Below are 7,275 nucleotides of genomic sequence, written 5' to 3'. Positions count from 1 at the left end.
CACACACACACACACACACATCACACACACAGAAATCCACAACAGCACTCATGGAATTTAGGACTGATTAATTTACATATTATTTAAGCATATTTTCTGACTTCAAACTCCTGGTTCTAATAACTAAGCATTTACATTTACAATATTAGCTTCTATGAGAAGAGAGCGTTCTCCCTCTTCCCCTTTAATTCCACCTTAAAACATCTGCAAAAGCGCAAGGAGACCAGCCCACATTTTAGCCCCTCCTACCCAGGACAAGACTTTCTCTAAGCCCGGAGCTGAAAAAGGATCCTGACTGAAAGCTAGAGGCATTGAGGAGCCTGAAGATTCTCAGGTAACTCTGGGAACTGTAAGCAATATATTTATTCTTCCTCTGCTCCACTTCTCTCTCCCACCTTCCTTAGCTTTTACTTGGTAATTTACTTGGAAGGAAGAAAGGACGGAGGGGAAACCTCGCTGCTTTAAAAAGTCAGCATGTCCTCTGCCTTTTGAAGTGAAACACGGATTAGGGACCTCAATTTTCTTCAAACCCACGCAGATTTGCCTTCCTGGATCTAAATGGACTGTGGAGTCAAAGATTAAGGTGTTTCTTTGGGTTGGAGTCCCGGAAAGTTAGCATTCAAAACGGCGGTGAGGTGGCGCTTATTAGCGTTCCACGTGATGACACCCAATGGTTACTGATCCCCAAACTTGAGCAGCAGCATGCTGTGCTGTTTGACAGCCCTAGCGATCTTTAGCGAGAGACTTTGTTGACTCACTTAACTTTTAATTTCTAAAAATTGGTCATTTTTGTTACTTATGGGACGCTTTCCTGGCTAGTCAATATTTTGCAGAATTATGCGAAAGAAAGAGGATTATTGAAAAATTAACTGTAAACGGACTGGTGTTCTGATGATCTACCCTTCCCCTAAGTTACTTGGCTTGCCAGGAGAAAAAAAAAAAGCTCAAAACTAGATACTAGAAAAGATTTGATCAAATTACATAGTTAAATTTTGAGTGTGGATATTTCAGTAATTTTGTTTCCAAAAAAACAGAAAAAAAGGTATTTGATTTTAAAGTATCAGTGGATGAATGTATCTGTCTCCTACAATTTATAATCATTTTAGTCTTAAAAATAAATTCACCTCCAAAACCAGAACAAGAAATACTCACATGGGTTGATGATGTCAGCATTTATTTAGCTAAGGCAGATGGAGGGTATTAGAGGCGTACTGTCTGAATGGGTGTCAATTCTAAAGTTATATTTGCCAATATAATTTGAGTTCAAAGAAGATTTGTATTTTTGTTTCTCTTTGTTGTTTAAATTTGGAATTGTGGCTCAAGGGATATTTGTAGAGGACTGCAGTGAAACAAGCTCTGTTAAGAATTTTAAAGTTACATTCTACAGGTTCCTACACCTTGCCAATCAAGTTAGAGGTTGGGATAAGAAACAGGTATTTACTTCTTTCATTAGCTCCGGAAGAGTTAAATTTTAAATTAAGCAATAATTGTGAAATGCATAGAGAAGTGTTTAATGTGCATTTGCTCAAAGGAGTTTTACAAACTTCCCTTAGGGGAAGCATATTTTTTGAGATAAGACATTGCATCTTTTTAACGTATTTTTAAAAAGTAAGTTATTCTGGCTGGGCGCAGTGGCTCATGCCTGTAATACCAGCACTTTGGGAGGCCCAGGCGGGTGGATCACTTGAGGGCAGGAGTTCGAGACCAGCCTGGCCAACGTGGTGAAACCCCATCTCTACTAAAAATAGAAAAACTAGCCGGACATGGTGGCAGGTGCCTGTAATCCCAGCTACTTGGGAGGCTGAGGCATGAGAATCGCTTGAACCCGGGAGGTGGAGGTTGCAGTGAGCCAAGATCGCGCCATTGCACTCCTGCCTGAGCGAAAACAGCGAAGCTCTGTCTCAAAAAAAAAAAAAAAAAAGTAAGTTATTCTGAAGTGTTTTGCATTTTTGCATTTACATTTAATTAGGAAGATAAAAATTATTAAATAGATTTTTAGCAACTGAAAATGTTCATTCCATAGAGGTTATTTGGCTTAGGTTTTTAACCCATTATCTTTTCTAGTGCTGGTACTTAGAAAGCAGTCATAAAATCGAATCATCTACATATTAAAATTATGTTCCAGGAATAAAAAAGAGGAAGACAGAATTAGTTGTGGTTCCCATTCATCTTGTTTGCTTTTATTTACCATCAGTTTTTTCCTCCTTCTTGCTCCAGATTGCATAGCTTTAGTTATTTTTTTCTTTCTTTCTTTCTTTCTTTCTTTCTTTCTTTCTTTCTTTCTTTCTTTCTTTCTTTCTTTCTTTCTTTTTCTTTCTTTCTTATTTTTTCTTTCTTTTCTTTTTCTTTCTTTCTTTCTTTTTCTTTCTTTCTTATTTTTTCTTTCTTTTCTTTTTCTTTCTTTTGTTTTTGTTCCATCAAAGACACTTTTATAATCTTGTGACAGGTATGGACCCCTCCCTAGAATAATGCACATTATGCCATTCCAACACACACAAATTTAAAAACACCTTTAAGAAGTTCACAAATCCCCAAAGACAATTCATATTACATGAAAATGCAGTATTTCTTAGAACTTTGGAGTTTTCTGATAATATAAAATGATTAATTAGAAAATCATTTTACTTATAAGTAAGGAACTAACAGTGGATATTATAGCACCCACATAGTCATTTATTCATTGGTATTCTAGAACTCCAAGCAACTTGGTATAATGGAAAAAACTGCTTGCCTGAAACCAGGTGACCTAGGTTCTAGACTCAAGTCCAATAATAATTAACTGTACAATATTACGCTTGACATTTTTCTGTAACATCTGTTGCTTTTATTGCCGAATGCAGTAAGTGAAACATAATAAGAAAATCAGATGCAAGTTATTTTTTATTGGATTGTGGGGTGTCTATATTTACTACTTTTATTCCAAAATTCCTAATGACATTTCCCAGAATGATTAGTTTTTATAATACTGTTGTTTATTATAAAGATAAATTACACTCACTGCTTAAAATTTCATTAAATATAGAAAATTACAAGGAAGAAAAAGAAAATATTACCTATTATTTCCCCCAAGGTACTTTTAAAATGTAATTCAATCACTAATTCAATCAACAAATATCTATTGAGTACCCAGTATGCATCAGCAAAGAGACAGACAAGAGGTTCATGTATATACATGTTTATACGTCTAGATATGTTTCTATACATACATGTAGTTTTACAAAATTGTGATCACACTGTTCATGCTGTTTTGTAACATGCTTCTCCCTCATTCATGAGATGCATTGTTAAAACATGTTTTTTTAAATAATCATGCATTACTTTGTATTCACATATTTAACAAATATTATTAAGTCCCTACTGTGTGTAATGCAAGTCATGGCAATCTATCCATGAGCAAAAGAGTATGGTTCTTACTATATGAAATTTTTCATCTGTATATAGGTTGTACTGGCCAATTGTATCTTGTTGGATATTTAGATAGATTAGTTTTCCACTATTATAAATAATTGTTGGATATTTAGATTGATAACAGTTTTCCACTATTATAAATAATATTTCATCTAGGACCTTTTTTATATATGTTAGTATACATTTTTGTTTATTTCCTTATGGTAGATTCTTAAAGTTTATTTTCTAGGTTCTAAAAAAAAATTTATTACTTACAAGTTGTGAGATGATAATCCAATTACTTTATCTCCTTAAAATGTTGTCTTCTCAATTGTAAAATAGAAATAATAATAGTTGGGTATTTTGAGGATTCTTTAAAATATTTAGCGAAATCTCATGGAATGCTAGTGATTATTTTTGACATTTTGCTCTTGAGGAATATGGTATTCATTTATGAGCAATATAAAAGAGTAGAGTTTTCTATGTCAATACTGGGTGCCATCATCAAACAGAGCAAATGACAACAAATCCAACAACTTGGATAATTGATATACGAAAATAGTATCTTGTTTAAATTTACATTTCTTTGTTGAACAAAGTTGAGCAATTTTCATGGTGGCCACTTATATGTCTATGTTTGTGAATTGTCTCTTTCAATGTGATTTTAAAAAATTTTCTCTTTCAATTTCAAATATGATAGATATTAACGGATATAACTTACATAATCATAGCCCTTTTGGGGTCCTCAGTAATTTTGAAGAATATTAAGAGTCTTAACAATATAGATGAAATTTTGAACTGGAAGTAGAAATTCTATAAACATTGTTTTTCTCATTTTTGGAGGGTTATTTTTAGTGTTTCCTGAAAGCTTTCCCTTTAAAATGGGTGAGAATACATAGAAAAATGAGAGCAAATTATTTTTTATTCTCATAGACTAATAGTTTACAAATGATGGGAAAACTGGAGGGTTCAGAGATGATGGCCAAAACCCAGCACCAGAGACATCCTGGCCTGAATAATGTAAAGAAGATATTGTTAGGACTAAGGGTGGTGTGATGACTGTTTAAGTTTTGTAAGGCTGGGTGCAGTGGCTTACACCTGTAATCCCAACACTTTGGCAGGCTTGAGCCCAAGAGTTTGAGACCAGCCTGGTCAACATAGCGAGATTAATTAAAATTTTATTAAAAATTTTGAAAAAATCAGCTGGATATGGTGGCATGTACCTGTAATCCAGCAATTTGGGAGGCTGAGGCAGGGGGATCATTTGGACACAGGAGTTTGAGGCTGCAGTGAGCTATGACCACACACCGCACTCATGCCTGGGTGATAGAGCAAGACTTTGTTTCTTATTAAAAAGAAAAGTTTTGTTAGGAAAATAATATTCTTGGTTGTGAACAACCAATTTAGAGAAAATGAATTTCAGTTCTGGCCAACTCTTTGTCTTCTGCCCCTTGACTATTAGGGCAATAAATAGTTGGGGGAACCAAAAGTTTGGTTCTGGAGTTCTTTCCAAAGAAGACAGTAAATAGAGCAGAGGTTATTCTGGTCCTCCGATACCATTACTTGCCTGTTAATAAAGGATGCGTTATATGTATTTGCTACTTTTGCTGTGTGATTCTAAGTTTTTTGATTCTTTTTGTGATTCTTAGTGCAAATCTTACAACACACCTTGAAAATACAGTTTACCTTTCCTTATACAAAAAATGAAATAAGCATAAACAACTCAATGCTCACCATAAGCAGATTTGTAAAGCTACCCTACCAGTCTAATCACTTATCAAATGAATTCAAATGAGCTTAGAGAAACTCAGCAGACACCTGACGCTGAAAGTTATCAGTGTTAGAGTTTAGCCATCACTCTCCATTGAAGATAATAGACCAAATTGGCTCTCATTTTTCTTCCCACTCCTTTTTGGCATATGCAGTTGTGAATCAACTGCTTCCTTTTCCCCAATCTTCCTCTTCATTTGCTTGACTTCTGGAGTCTTCAGAAAAAAAATCGGTATTTTAGGCAACAGTGTGCTTTGAATTAGTAAACAAATGTCCATAATATGTATTCTTCTACAGTACAGAAAACTCATGTATTTATGATACTCAGCTTATACTTGCTTAGGTTTTTGTTTTGTTATTTAATTTACAAGCTGTTTTCTCACTATCTAGTTTGAAAAAAAAATCAGAGGCCCAGTATTTTTTTATTTTCACAGGCTTTGTGGTTGATAAAGAGATTGGTTATGAACTTTGTTTATTTCCACAATAACTGTATAAGTTAGCAGTACAAGTATGACTATCCACATTTTACAGATGTGAAAAAGAGCTGTTGAAAAGTCAAATGCTTTTTTTCTTTTTTTTAATGTCTGCCTTATGATTCCATTTTGATGTATTTAAATGTTTAAATATATTGGTTTATATTTTTAGTTTTAATGTGTATTATTTGAGGTTGTCACACTCTTTCTATTGGAGTTAACATCAGAAAAATTACTGGAGAAGGCCCAGGAAGTCCACTCTCCTGGTGCATGTTTCCATAATAACTCAATCGTTCTGCCCTTATAACTTGATTACTGATTGACGTAATAGGGGAGTTTGTGCAATTTTGGAACTACATAGTACTTTGTACAGTAGTATGTATACTACTTTAAGAAAATAAAATATGTTAATTTTATCTAAAAATACAAAATAAACACATTTCATGAGTTATGTAAAAAGTACTGATTTTACCAAATGTTTTGCTTTCAGGTTGGTTGTAGAGAATTTTCTAAGTATAGCCTACAGAACCTATGGCTCTTTCTGGCTCTTATTAAACCTGGCAGTTGGCATAAAGCATTTGTATCAAAATGGTTACTCTTACCTTGGATTTATCATTCGGACAAAAAAAATTATTATTTTACCTTTCCAAATAATTCAGTAGCTTATGATAAAGCAGATACTCCTTCTCAGGGGTAAAACCCAACATTAGTTATACGCTTGACTTAGTATACATACTATGATGTGGTAATAAATAATGCATACTAGGTCAGGTTTTACTGCTGGATGCAACTGTGCCACTAGAAACATTAGGTCAGCACATGGCTTCTGAATTTCAGTCAGTAAATTGACACACTTCTTATTTGCCCCATACTTTTATGCCCACAGTTTTGACAGGATAAGCAAGTTAAATGCAGTACACAGGCAGTAAACTGGGATGTTCACCCCTTATGGAAAAAAGCATTTTTGCAGAATTCTTGGATCTATAAGAAGAGACAGTGCCTGCCTAGGATAGTCTCGAGGCAGATAAATGGTGTTTTAAGTTTTGAAACAAAAAGGCAATTCATTTTGTGGACTTTTTAAAACATATATTTGATGCAATATTATGAAAGTATTGAAAAAAGTAATTTGGAGCAATTATGTAAGAATTTATTGAAAAGCAATCAGGGAAAAGTGTCTGAAGATGCACACAGTTATGGGATCATTCTGTATAGACTGCTGCGTCTATCATTATGATTTCTTAATATCCATTAGCCACTGTTGTGTCTACCACAAACCTCAAACAGGTTATCAACTTCCTTTTCATTCAACTGCCATGAAGAAGAGGTGGATGAATTTTAAATTTGCTGACGTCATGAACTTAGATCTCAAAGAGATAACACTAGGAAATTTCTGTAGTTCACTTTCAATGATCAATGGTAATACATGTTCAGATAATAACTTTAAAATACTGTTATATCCTTGGTTTTTAGAAGACAATGCCACTAACCCATTTTAGAAAGATTTGTCACAGCAACAATTCTAATTTAAAAGAGGCTTCTTGGTAAATTAAAGATTTAATTGCAAATCTGTTGGATGCTTACTTATAATCTATTACTTTGTACTTAATTTTTGAGCTGGTGACAACCAGAGATTTACATTTTATAT

General features: G+C 33.9%; 1 protein-coding gene across 2 annotated transcripts in view; it reads left to right on the top strand.

The window, feature by feature from the left end:
• The first annotated feature begins 225 nt into the window (after nt 1-225).
• PLA2G4A (phospholipase A2 group IVA) overlaps nt 226-7,275 on the top strand; it is a 159,854-nt gene continuing 152,804 nt past the window's right edge. Inside the window, exon 1 of one of the 2 annotated variants that reach the window (XM_004028065.3) lies at nt 226-334. The gene's annotated coding sequence lies outside the window, so the exon portion shown is untranslated. Of the gene's footprint in view, nt 350-7,275 lie in introns of both variants that reach the window. The other variant, XM_055378071.2, reaches the window with a different exon arrangement.

The sequence above is a fragment of the Gorilla gorilla genome, chromosome 1, assembly GCF_029281585.2.
Source record: "Gorilla gorilla gorilla isolate KB3781 chromosome 1, NHGRI_mGorGor1-v2.1_pri, whole genome shotgun sequence".
Lineage (NCBI taxonomy): Eukaryota > Metazoa > Chordata > Mammalia > Primates > Hominidae > Gorilla > Gorilla gorilla.
This window is presented reverse-complemented; position numbering and strand designations above follow the sequence as displayed.